The sequence below is a fragment of the Atractosteus spatula genome, unplaced genomic scaffold, assembly GCF_055471065.1.
Source record: "Atractosteus spatula isolate fAtrSpa1 unplaced genomic scaffold, fAtrSpa1.hap1 Scaffold_1, whole genome shotgun sequence".
Classification (NCBI taxonomy): Eukaryota; Metazoa; Chordata; class Actinopteri; order Semionotiformes; family Lepisosteidae; genus Atractosteus; species Atractosteus spatula.
In genome coordinates this window covers 756637-769912 of record NW_028296652.1, presented here as the reverse complement: position 1 = coordinate 769912, position 13276 = coordinate 756637, and the positions used below count along the sequence as shown (strand labels likewise).

General features: G+C 45.5%; 1 pseudogene; it reads left to right on the top strand.

Annotated features, from left to right (window-relative positions):
- The first annotated feature begins 11105 nt into the window (after nucleotides 1-11105).
- On the top strand, nucleotides 11106-12208 carry LOC148810271 (uncharacterized; annotated as a pseudogene).
- Nucleotides 12209-13276: the final 1068 nt, after the last annotated feature.

The window sequence follows — 13276 nt, the reverse complement described above, 5'->3', positions numbered from 1 at the left end:
GTGAGGGATGCTGCAGTAAACTGTCACACATTGCATTTTTTTTAAATAGGGTAAAATACCTTGCAAAACCACCAGGTGGAGATGTCAGAAAGCTGTACATGAGACATTAAGCTTTCCCAACAGCCCAGATGCATCCCGTTTCAAATCCTAGTCAATGCTGAGGGATCCCCCCTGTTACAGAATATACTGCTTGGACTTTGAATAATTAAGTGTATTACAGCATGTTAAACATTAAAAAGTAAATACTCTATGCATCAAAGACTAACTTGGCAACTTACAGTGAGTTGTGGTTTTAATGTGCTAGTTCTATTATAAAGCTTATATCCTGTACTTCACAAAAAGGAATAACATTTTATCCTTTTGCCACCTTTCTTTGGCTCTGCCACTTATTTTCTGGGCGGGAGTTAGTTAGGTTTGCTTTTAACATTATGGCAAGGTAGTTCTGCTTGTTTTCTTTTCAGGGATTCCCTATTATAGTGTTTTGGTATAAATGACAGAAACAAACCTATACCTGCGTCACCCTCAGTTGTCCTGTCGCCCTATATCTGGCCCCTGGGAACGGGTCCCAGTGTTTAAAACTACTGTTATTCTTTAATGTTTTATGTTCATGGCTCCTTCATCCCCTAGTGAAGGAGTGAGAAAAAATAAGGTGGGGTCTGGATGAATAAGAGAGGGTTTCATGATTGTGGATTTTTTCATGGAAATCTTGGAAAGTTAAACAAAGGAGGTGAAGAAAGATTAGATGTGAAGAAAGGGTTAACTGATTCCTTTCTGCACAAGGACTGGACTTATTGTGACAAGACATTCCAGGCTTAGAGTTATGGCAGGAAAGGAGGATAACCGATTAGGAACCCCCCAGCGAAGGAAACCTAACACTGACCATTTGGCCTAAGGCTGAACTGTCCGAACAGTATGACCTCCCCCCATTACCAAGGAAACTACGTCAGAAGTGGCAGAAAAGTACTATATAGACTGAAAGTTTCATACCAGTACTTGGAACAATACTTCGGTTTTATTGTTCCTTGCATGCAACAGAGGGAAGGTTTTTTTTGCCAGTAATCAGAGAACAGTTTATCAATGTTGAAACTATACCCTAACATTTGTGGTGCCATGGGGGCAGTTGACACCACAGTGGGTGTGGTCAGGCTCCCATTCTCCTGTCATGCCCCTTTATAATCTTTTAGGTTCCTTTCCTTTCTTACACTCTCCTCCAAGAGTGGTGATCATACTGACCCCCTCATCGGGGTAACAGGATACATGACTCCACAATCTGTTACTTCCGAGACCTCCAAAGTCTCAAATTCACCAAGTTCATCCTGTTGTCCTCACTGCTAGGAACCTCCTGCTCCTAGACCCCCCCCAACAAAGAGCCTCCTGCTCCTACTTCATTAGGTGACTATTTCACACTTAACCAGTGCCTCGAACTCCCAGGTCCGCCTCCAGCCCCGACATCCTCTTCCCAACGCCACCAGGTTGGGTTACACAAACACACACACTACCTACATCACCGAGTCTCTTTTGCACTACATACTGTGCCAAAACCCAACACTGTCCCTCTCTAACACACTCACGTTTCTGGCATCTCACTCACGCACCCTTAGGTTGTGAGCTCACAGCTGCCAGCACACCTCACTGTGCCCAGCCACCACTGCACTATCTCCCAGAGGGTGCAGCTAGATTGACCCCACTTGCTTCCTCAATACCAATGTACTGCCAAGGGGAGGGTCCATCTACCACACAACCCACTCTGGTCCACACACACTAACTCAATTAACTCACAAGTCACTCATACAGCAGACACGACAGCCCTAACCGCACTCTAGCAGGATGCTGTCCCTTTAAATCTTTAGATGATCTCATAAAGCTCCATTTCTTCCGTAAGTCTCCTGGCAGATGGACAATTTTTTTTACTCTGTTCCTCGCAGACTAATCCTCACAATCCCCTCCAGGACTGTGGTTCTTCTCCACCCCCTCATAGGGTTTCTACAGTAGCTAATCAAGTCTTTGCTCACTCATACTGTACATGGTAGCACGCCCTTCTAACAGCGCCCCAACTAGTAACATCTCACACCCGCTACTGTCCTGCTTCAACCCGGCTCTCACAGCAGAGCCTCTGCATTTGTCTTCTCACCACCGCAATGACAGCAAGACTGAGGTCCTGCTGGATCTTCCCCCTCTTAAACCACTTGTACACCTGCTGTTCCTTCACTTATTCCGGTCAGGTGTGGTTTCCACAGCAACATGTCTTCCTTAATCTGAGGGTTGTAAAACTCTTCCCTGAATGCAGGATGAAACTGCATTGTACCACACATTGAAGTGCTGCACATTTAACTGAGCCAGTGACTCTGTAAATGTCCACCGTCTAGATGCTGACAATTTTAGACTAAAGCGCTCACTAATTAAACTCCAAGATACTGACTGATTTGGTTTTGTACTCCCCTCATTTTGCTGAAACAGAAAGTCATACAGTACTCAAATTTCCTGGAGGGCACTCCATTTTATTAACAGACACTTGTGGTGGACAGAGATATAGATGTGGGTAATGTCACCCCCATTAAACAATGTGCTGATCGCACAAATCCTGCTAAACTGGAAGTGTTTCAGAAGGTGATAAACTGTACATTTACTGGAGCTCTCCTTGACATCTGACACTCCATTTACTTAAGTGAAAAATTAAAACACCAATGTAATCATAAAAGGTTTAATTTGTCATCGCACTTCAATCATAAAGAAAATAAAAATGGTTGTAAAGTTCTCTAAAGCCTTCTCAGTCAAGAACCGAGAACTCACGTAGGGAGCTTTGTCAGGATGCATAGGCTTTAAAAGATCAATTAAAGAAGGAAGAAAAATGCTTTTGGAGAAAATGTTTCAGGTGTGAAGAACAGAGAGCCCCAATTCAACTGCAGACTAAACATATCCCCACATTCCCTTCCCCCACTGCGATTGGAATATACACAAAGCACTGAAAGCTATACAGTATATGGTCAGTTGTTTTGCAGACTACCCAGAATCCACCAAGCAGACACCCCATCATATCAGCATGCTACTGTCCGACTAAATACATCTCGGCAGCCTTATGAAACCGCTGGTTAAAGGTCTTCCCTCATTATAAATCAACTCCCCCCCCCCCCCCCCCCAATTTCAGGGGCCTGACTGCTACATTTTTACCATGGACCATTTCAAACCTCTCTTTACCTGACCTGACTTCACACTGTCTGATTGGCCACTGTCTGTCCCCTGCTCCCGCCTCTCGCTCCTCCTCTCTCCCAGCTTTTGTTCTCCTGCTACATTACCATTGCTTACTGCCCTGTCCTTCTCACATCTGAAGAAGGCTCCACAGCTGATGCGTTGTCAAAGCACCCTATGCATGCTGACACAGCTACCCACCTGAACCGTCTCAAAAATAGAAGTTTATATACGAAAGCTTTCTTTAAATGAGCAGAAAGACACCTTGCTCTTACAAGCTGCTCTGTTAAGGAGAATTTGTTTTAACACACCGCACCCTTTTGAATGGGCGGCTTGGGCTGAGTGAAGGAGACAAATGACACTATCAGCTTTTTTCCCTTCCCCTGGTGCAAGGGAATGTGCTGACTGGCATAACATTCCAGTAATAAAATAAAATGTAAATAAAATATTGAACTAAGTGCGACATGCAGAAAAAATGCAAATCAAGAATAGTTGTGGTATTTTAATCAATTAAACTTCTCTATTTTTTTTTAAAAGAAGCTGCAGAGCGGTCTTTACAGTAGTGGGCAGTATTTTGTCAGCAACCTACTGATCCACTAAACCTGTAAAAAAAGTGATTTTTTTTCCCTGTATGCATGTTGCATTTACAAAATTAAAATGTTTAAAAAAAACCTTACACAAAGACTAAGCTGATTGCATGGAAGAAAAATCAACCATTTTTCCCCCCCATGCATAAATGTTTTTAACTAAACCCATTTTTTGATTTTAAAGTCATGCAATGTAATTTAGGCAGGCACAGGCTGTTTCTTATTTTTGATTTTCCATACAATGCAAAGAATCAGTTGCCCACTGTGCCATAAAATAGTTACATTTTTTGTTTGAGAGATTTCTGAACGTTTTAACTGATGCATAGAAATGCAGCCTAATGCCTTCTCGCACTATGAGCTCGCTTACACATGGGACTGACTTTATTCAAACTAAGGTTCCTAAAAATGCAACTTATGTCACACACGGCATCTGCTTTGGGTTTACAACACGGTTGTGCTTTGGGTTTTGGGGGTTACCGCTTTACGCCACTTGGGTGCCTTGGCGGGTTCTTGCCCTGCTGAGTCAGTTATGAGTTATGCACAATAAAGAGCAGGCGCCTGTGAAATCTGTCCACCTCAGTTCCTGGTTTTCTGCGGTGTAACATTGGCGATGAGGATAGAGCTTTCACTCCCACCACCTCCCCCGTTCCGTGCCACTGCCCTGGACTCACTGGCTGGACTCTTGAGACTCACCGGGGGGCACTTGACCTCAGAATCATGTCAGTCACCCAGGGGAAAAAAAAAAAAAAAAAAGGCAACCATCGTACACTGGCTAGGGACAGAGGGACAGCGCATTTTCCACACTTTCAGCTCTGCTGCAACATACACTGAAGCCGTGGAGCTTCTGAAAGCGCACTTCACTGCCCCCAGAGCGTCATCCTCCGCAGGATTCTCTTCAGACAGCGCAAACAGCAGCTGGGTGAGTCTGTGCATCAGTTTGTCGCAGACTTACAGGCCCTGGCCTCTTCTTGCTAAATCGGCACAATGCAGGGCAAGTTCATAAGAGACCAGCTAGCAAGCACACAAATGACGCAAAAGTCCGAGGAAGATTGCTCGCAGCACTAGATCACCTAGTGCTGAACAAGGCTATTCAAATAGAGTTTCAAACTGAGGCCACCACTGCCTTGTCCTCTTCACTAGCGTTCACCCCTTCTCCTTCTCCCGCACTCACTGCCTGCCATGTGGAGCAGCAGCCGTGCAGCCCAGACTCGCACACAAGATGCAGATGTGCTGCACATGTGGCAGCTGCATGAGTCTCCTCCCAGCCAATGCAGGAATCGAGGTTCACCCTCTCATGCCACCAGGGCTCAGAACTGCCCTGCCCGAGGGCATCCGTGTCAACCATGCAGCAAGTATAATCACTTTGCTGAAGTCTGCCGTTCAGCGCCATCCCCTGCTCCTACCACAGTTCATACACACAGTTCTTATCGGCACACTTTGGCTCCAGGTCTATCTCTGCCTTTAATTTTCACGTCTTGCCATGGCACCAACTTCCTGGGACTGTACCTTTCACACACCTCGGGTTCTCTCTGCTTGAGAACAGCGGCTCAGCCATTTTCACCATCAGCTCTCCGTGGCAGTCCCAGCGGCCTGCAGTGTTCCATGGCCTTGGCTGAAAAAACATTTAACCACAAGCCCTTGATTCACACCACTTTGCGCCCAGTCATCCAGCCACTGCACCGAATCCTGCTGGCCCTCCATGATGAGGTCACTGCCAAACTCCAGAGACTCAAGAAGGCAGGCGTCATTGAACCAGTCGACGCCTCCCCATGGGTATCCAATCTGGTGGTTGCAAAGAAGTCTGGGGGCTTGCGAGTCTGCGTGGACCTGAAGGCAGTGAACAAAGCTGTCATACCAGCCAAGTACCTCCTCCCACAGTTCTCTGGTTCCACTGTATTTACAAAATTCAGTCTTCATCAGGGCTACCTCCAGATTCCTCTCCTTCCTGACAACCAGAACTTGACAGCCATCTTCCGCTACACAAGGGTGCCCTTCAGATTGAGCTCTGCCCCCAGCTGTTTCCAAAAAGTGGACATCGCTTTCTTCGCCAGAATCCCTGGAGTAGTGTAACGCAATGACATTGTGGTTCGTGGCCCAACCCGTGCCAGCCATGATGAGCACCTCCACAGGGTGCTCAAGTTGCTTCACTACAACCACCTTACCCTCAATGGAGAGAAGATGTTTTCTGCTGAACACAGAGTTTGTGGGTTTTCATCTTGCAGCTGCCGGCCTCCCCCTGCTGCAATCCAACGTTGAGGCCATTCAGCACATCCCAGAGCTTACCACACCAGAATGTCACTTCCTTCCTTGGATTCTCCTTAGACAACGCAAGAAGCAACCTACTATCTCCAGTTTCTACCACACTACTCAGCCACTACAGCCCCGCTTCATCAGCTGCAGAAGGATGCCCCTTGGGTTTGGACTCATGCTTGCTCTGAAGCTGTCTGTCTCCTGAAGGCTCAGCTCACCTCACTGCCTGTCCTGGCACACTTTGACCTCTCCAGCCCCACCTTCGTCACTCGCGACGCCTCCCAGGCTCTCAGTCCAGCAAAACAGAAGTACTCTTTGGGGGGAGCAAGAGGTCTGGGCATCTGAGAAGTGGCACATGTATTTGTATGATCGTAGATTCACGTTGGAGACAAGACAACTAGGCCCTCACCGTGCTGCTTACCCCGTTCCTGAAGTGGCGTCAACTCCAGCAATACAATTTTGCACCGAAGTTCACTCCAGGACACAAGAAGGAGTCCCGCTCCTTTCCTAACCTGCTTGGAGGTCCTGAATCAGACGCACATGAGCCTGACCTCATCCAAATGCTCTACACTCCACTTCAGGCCACAGTCTCTCTCCAGGAACTACAGAAGGCCTCAGAACAGGACCCGGTGCTCTTCCAGCTCCACACCTTCATATGCTCAGGCTGGCCCTCCAAAGTCTCTGCCGAACTGGGCCCCTTCCTTCTCAAAGATGAGCTCTTGCTGGAACGACTCCCATGTTGCACAGGGGACCTACACAGTTGTTCCAGCTCGTCTCCAGGCACATGTTCTCCAGATGGCACATCTGGCCCCTGTTATGGTCAAGCAATAGTGCTGGGACCTGGTGTGGTGGCCAGGAATCAACCAGGATATAGAGGCACTGGTCAGAAACTGCAAGGCCTGCCTCCTCAGCAGGTAAACAGGAGGGCCTCCTCTTCAGGCCCTAGACTGGCCGGCCAAGCCCTGGGATCACCTCCAGCTGGACATCTGTGGGGAGCTGCATGGGCCTGCCCCATCAGTACATCCTCAAAGTGGCCTATGACTTCCATTCAAAATGGCCAGAAGTAGCCTCCACATGGTCAGTCACTACACAAGCTGTCACAGACTTCCTGGAATCCCTCTTTGCCCGCCGGGGGCTGCCAACCATCATCACAACTGACAGTGGACCACAGTTTGTGTCTAGAGTGAGTTTCTTGGCTGACCAAGGCATTCGACATCTTCACACGGCTTTCTACAACCCAAATGGTGAACAGGGGTGTGGAACGCCTAAACCACTCAAAAACGGCATCAGAGCCCACCTGTCCGAGGGCTGTTCCTTCTCAGCCACACTGCTCTGCACTCTCCTTCACTACAGGCCCACACAGCATGCCAAGACTGGCAACACATCAGCCTTCGTTATGCTCAGCCGTGAGCTACAAATGCCCCTGGACAGGCTCCGGGCTTGCCCAGCTCCAATCCCTCCAATGCGCACCCACAGCCAGACACCAGCATCACATGAGAAGGCGGTATGACAGGTCACACAGGGTGAAGCCACATGGGATCACTGTCCAGGATTGGGTCCAGATCCGAAGGCCCATTCGGCAACACAAGCTCCAGTCTTTTTGGTCTTCTCCTTCACAGGTCACAGAGCTGCTGGGTCCCGCCCCCTTCTTCCTCTATGATGGGTCACAATAGCCATGAGCTACAAATGCCCCTGGACCGCCCAGGTGAGATAGATGTCCCGGTGGAGCAGTCGGTTCTTGTGGGAGAACAGCCCATAGCCCCTTCTCCACGGCCAGCCAGGGTCCAGTCAAGACCAGCATGGCTTTAAGACTGAACTGGTTCTTTATTGCTTTTATTTTGCTTGCCAGCACTACTTCCAGCTGTGCTTTTCACAGTCTTTAAGAACTGTGATTGTTTCATTTTCTGAAGGGGGGGGGATGTTATGCTGCACACAGTGTCCATTTGGGATTTATAACGCTGTTATGCTTTAGGTTTTGGGGGTAACCGCTTTACTGCGTGTGGGTGCCTTGGCAGGTTTTAACCAGTATTGTGAATAACTCGTAACTGACACAAGAAGACATCTGTGAAATCTGTCCACCTCAGTCCCTGGTTTTCCACGGTGTAACAGCAACCAGGTACTAGAAAGTTTAAATAAAAGCTGTGGACATTTTCAATAATTGCAGCCTTTAAAATGCCTGTAGTCTGAAGGTTCAGTCATTTGTTGGCAGAGTTATTGACATCTGGAGCATCCCGGCTCAAAAATAGGAGTTTCAGAAGCAAAGGTCATGAAAACGGTGACAAACGACCCTGAACAAAATACAGTTTGAAATTAAGTTATATCGTTAATAGTGATCAGATGTTAATATAGTTTGGTTTCAGTGCCATTTCCCTCAGAAGTGTAGCAGCAGCACTATACCTCTATTAAATGGTACGGATGGGCAACAGCTGGCCAATGACCTGAATGCGTTTTATACCCGCTTTGAGTTGAAATCTACAACCACCTCAGTTCATAGTGCTATTCACCTTGTATATGGAGGGGTTTTCTTTAATATTGACAAAGCAGAGGTACACAGACTTTAGGAAAAGTGCAGGTCCAGATAGTGTGTGGTAGGGTCCTACAATCTTGTGCAGACCAGCTTTGTAATATTTTTAATTTTCCCTTCCAGATGTCCTTAAAACTTAAATTTCTTCCACAGAGAAAGAATAATCTGTATCATTATTCATATTTCTAAAACTGTAGTTAAGGAATATGGGCCTTACATCTCTCCTAAAGAAAACTCTTGAAAGAACAGTGAAGCAACACATCACAGAGAACACAAGCCCTCATCAACCCCCTGCAGTTTGCACACTGGGAAAGGAGGGGAGTAGACGATGCAATACACACATTGTTAAATCTGGTCATCAACATCTGGACCAACCAGGGACCTTTGTAAGGATTTTATTTGCCAACTTCTCTGCTTTCAACACAATACAACCACCGTTGCTTGCACAGAAACTCTCAAAGCCCTTCAGTGTGAATGAGAACTTGATAAGGTGGGTACTAGACTTCCTAACAGGTCAAACTGGGGAAGTGCTTATCTGTCATTTGCTGCACTTCAATTGGATCATCATCACAGGGCTGTCTTGTCCCCTCTGTTGTGCATTTCGTACACCAATGATTGCATAAGCAAGCACAGATGGACATTAAGTTTGCCCATGACACAGCTCTTCTCAGTTTATTGAAGAACACAGAATATCATAATGTATGTGAAATCACATTGCATGACTTTAGCTGGAAAAATGGTTTAGATAGCAGAAAGTCACCTTGCTCTTACAAGTGGCTAAGCCATGCTGACAATGAGGCATAGTTTTTGCCTGATCCGTCTGCTGCTAAAAAAAACACACCCAGCTTTTCAATGAGTACAGACAGATCTAGACAGGGAAGAAAACAATTATCTGCTGTCTGCTGCTGAGGCTGGGAGAGAAAATCATGCCCAGCTTTTCAATAGAATTACACTAACTTCCTAATGCATCCATCACATTTCCTGGCATATTGTGTTAATTTTCAGTATTTTATACTGTGTTCGAGTTGAGGAAAGAAATGTTTCCCAGATATTAGGTAGTCGGTATAGTACATGTTTATCTGTACCATTTGTCGGGACAGACAACATACTGCACTATAGCTTTGGTAAGAAGACTGACTATGGCCAAAATCAAGAAGACTCTCACACCAAATAATGAAGACGAAAAGAAATGGGAAGTCAACAAGAGACATTGTATAGCTTTTGGCTTCCATGGACATCTTTGTTTGTGAAAGCACAGTTAGACAACACCATAAAGGGGAGAGGAGGCAAAGAGAATCTAAACCAAGGACGACGCAAAGGTATATAACTTTGGAAAAATACAAATACACACATTAATTTTATAGCTAAATAACTGTTGATCTTTTTTTTTTTAAAGTCCTACTGTGCGAGCCATTGACAGACTAACAGAGGAAAATGAGCTATCAGCGGTGCAAGTTCAAAGATAGCTGTGGGCTGACCTCAGTGTGAGCGTGAGTCCGACATCAATAAGAAGAGCGCAGAAGGCTTGGATGGAGATACAAAAACCCAACACATGCCCCATGATAAGGATAAAAATTAAAGAGGAAAGGCTCAAACAAGCGCTTCAATAGATCAAGCAGGGAGAGGCATTTCATGATGTACTGTTTCTGGAACAGTTTTCAACCATGTCGTTTTACAAAAAGGGGAGATATGTGAACAAGCCAAAGCATCCACTGAAGGTTCACGTCTAGGGGGATATTTAGAAAAGGTCTGGGACCACTTATTTTCGAAGAAATAAGTGATCATGAATTCTTCGAGGAGGTCGTGGTCAAACAGCATGCTGCCCCATACATCAGGGAGCACTTTGGATCAAGGCACCGTTTCTTTCAGGACAACAATGCAAAACACACAGCAGCGAAGGCGAGGCTTATAGCAGAGGAAGTGAACTGGGTGAGAACTCCAGCTGATTCCCCAGATTTAAATCCAATAGAGATGGTATGGCATTCCCTGAAAGACTATATTCGGAAAACTGCTAAACCTAGCACAAAGCAAGGATTAATCAATGCGATTTACAAGTTCTGGGAGGAAGAACTGATAGAACAAAGTTGCAACAATTTTATTAACAGGCCATTTCGTGAAAACATTCATTTTTGAGCAGGAAAACTCTGCTGCAGAGTGTTTTGGAATCTACAGCTTTCCCTGCAGAGTTATCAACAATGATAAGGTCTCCGGAATAAGAAGACTGTATAAATGATAAAGCGGAGACTACAGAGGAAAAAAAAAATCACTGCGGAAGCGCATCTGCAACGGAAACCAACTGGTTTGACATGTACAGTAAAATGTGACCTCAGGAGCATTGAGTGCATATCCTACAGTGTGAGCTCATTTGCAAGGTTGATCAAGTTAACAGTCGGGGTGTGGCGAGTTTCCACTGTCTCCTGCCAGTCTTGGGTGAAAGTAACCCGTCTTTTATTGGAAGGTTCGCCTATTCTACTCGTACATGAGAATATAATATAAATAGACCAAGGGATTTGGTTAAGTTGAGTTCCCATTACAAAACAATCTGCACTACAACAGCCATGGTATGGGCACAGATTCATGGGAAGAGACGTGGAGCTTCAGCTGCCTCGGCTTGCACAGTGCGAAGGGTAAGCAAATACAGCGGGATTCATCTGAAATACCCAATTATAGTGCATATTACAAGGTAATATTGCTGTATTGATTTATACATTCTATTAGAAATATTTCTTCACAGCCTGTTCTTCCGGAAAACACTACACACGTGAAACGATCTTCAAAGACTACCAGGACGGTAAAAAAAAGTAGCAAGACGGCTGAAAAGTTTATTTTGACGTCTGGTCCACAACTGCTGAATACTACTGGATGACTATTTCTTACATGTATTCTGTTATTTTGCCACAGGCTGTGGGTCCCTGCTCTCTGCCACTGGCCAGGGTGCCAACCTGTAAAAGCAGCACCTGTGTGAAGACTTTTCTGCAGCAGCAGGAACAGTATGACTCATTACTGGGAAGGGTTGGGAGGTTGAAGACACTCCTAAAGATGCAGAAGTCTGAGACAGTATGTTCAGGCAGCCAAACGCTAGGTTAGATGTCTCCAAACAGACCTTCACCTCCTGATAAGTGCCTCTCCCCGCTGCACAGGTTGCTGTACCTCACAGAACGCATATCTGCACACAGCCCTTTGCCCCCAGCAGAGCACACACTGCCTCAGGACACTCCATCACGGCCTCTCTGCTCACCACCACCCAGGAATTGGCTGATGCCGTCCCTGTTGTCCATCTCCCCTCAGGAAGCACCAGCTACACAGCAGAATTCACAGATGGCAATGCAACGTACAGTTCTCCCAGATATCCAACTGTTGCCCATCAGTCAAGAGAAGGAGGAGAGTGTACGTGCAGTGCATCGGCATAGATGGGAAAGCCAGAGCCGACCGCTACGCCACTCTTGCGTTTTGTAATCTTGTGACTCTTGAAATTTACTGGGAGTGGACCACATCCGTAAATTTCAATGGGTCCAGAGGCAAAAGGGCCTTGCCTTGCAATCCCCGGGAAATTATCGGCATGGTGAATCGGAGATTCTCAAAACTTACTTTATACGATTGGAAACAAATGTGATCAGATCAACTAAACGCTTCGAAGAGGCGCTCTTTTCCTCTGGTTTAACAGTCTGTGAAGCAAAAAAATCAGTTTAAACGAGAGTGTGGTAATTTGTAAAGTATTTTAGTGTTGCAACAGTTGAACTGATGAAGATGGTTACACTGTAATACTTTGAGCTTACAGCTTGTCCACGGTCATTCATTATTAATACTAATAGTATTATCTTCTGTAAAGACTTTGATACATAAAATATTGCTGCATAATTAAAATATTTATGATGAAGGTGGAAGGTTGTATACTCTTGTCCAACTGAGCAATCTAGTTTTTATAAAATACCAACTTGTTAATGTTTAATATGCTGCAACACAGTTTAAAATTATTAAAAGTCTAAAGAGTACACAACTTAAATTCTTAATTGGAAAAAGATTGTCCTTCAGCAGTGACTGGGATTGGAAACCCGGCGTTTTCTGGCAACAGCTCAAATGCTGTACATGAAAGGTTAAGCTTTATTAGCTCCACCTGCTGGTTTTACAAAGTGATTCCGGATACTATTATCATAACACGCGTTGTGATGCACCACGCCTACCTCGTTTTAATGCGGCACACTCCGTGCGTTTTGAATGGCTGGATCCGTTTTCATATTTAATATTTGTGTGGGGAAATCTCTTGTCAAATACCTATGGTATCTTGCAAGCTTGGATACAAAGCAACCAAATAAACCAATACCAAGAGGATATCCACCTTTAATATTAGAACCTTCCAAGCAAAGGACAAATGCTTATTCTCCATTCTCAATAGTGCATCTGTGCACCCATTCATTCTCTCTGCTACCAACTCCCGCATAAAATGTTACACCTAAACCCCCCATTCACTCCATCACTTGCCACAAAAAACCTTGAGACCTTATCAAATGCTTCCTCCAGATCTACATTTACTAACATGAAAAAGGAACATCCCTTTGCTCTGCCCACGCCATCACATCCCTCACTATTGCAAAGTCCAACTGATCTTTCTTCCTTTGACCCCACAAGCCTGATTTCTTTCAAACTGTTTACCAACACCTTAGCTATTCTTATAATCTGTACAAAGCATTGTCAAAGGTCTCCAGTTTCTCAAGTCAGTTGTCTGTCCCTT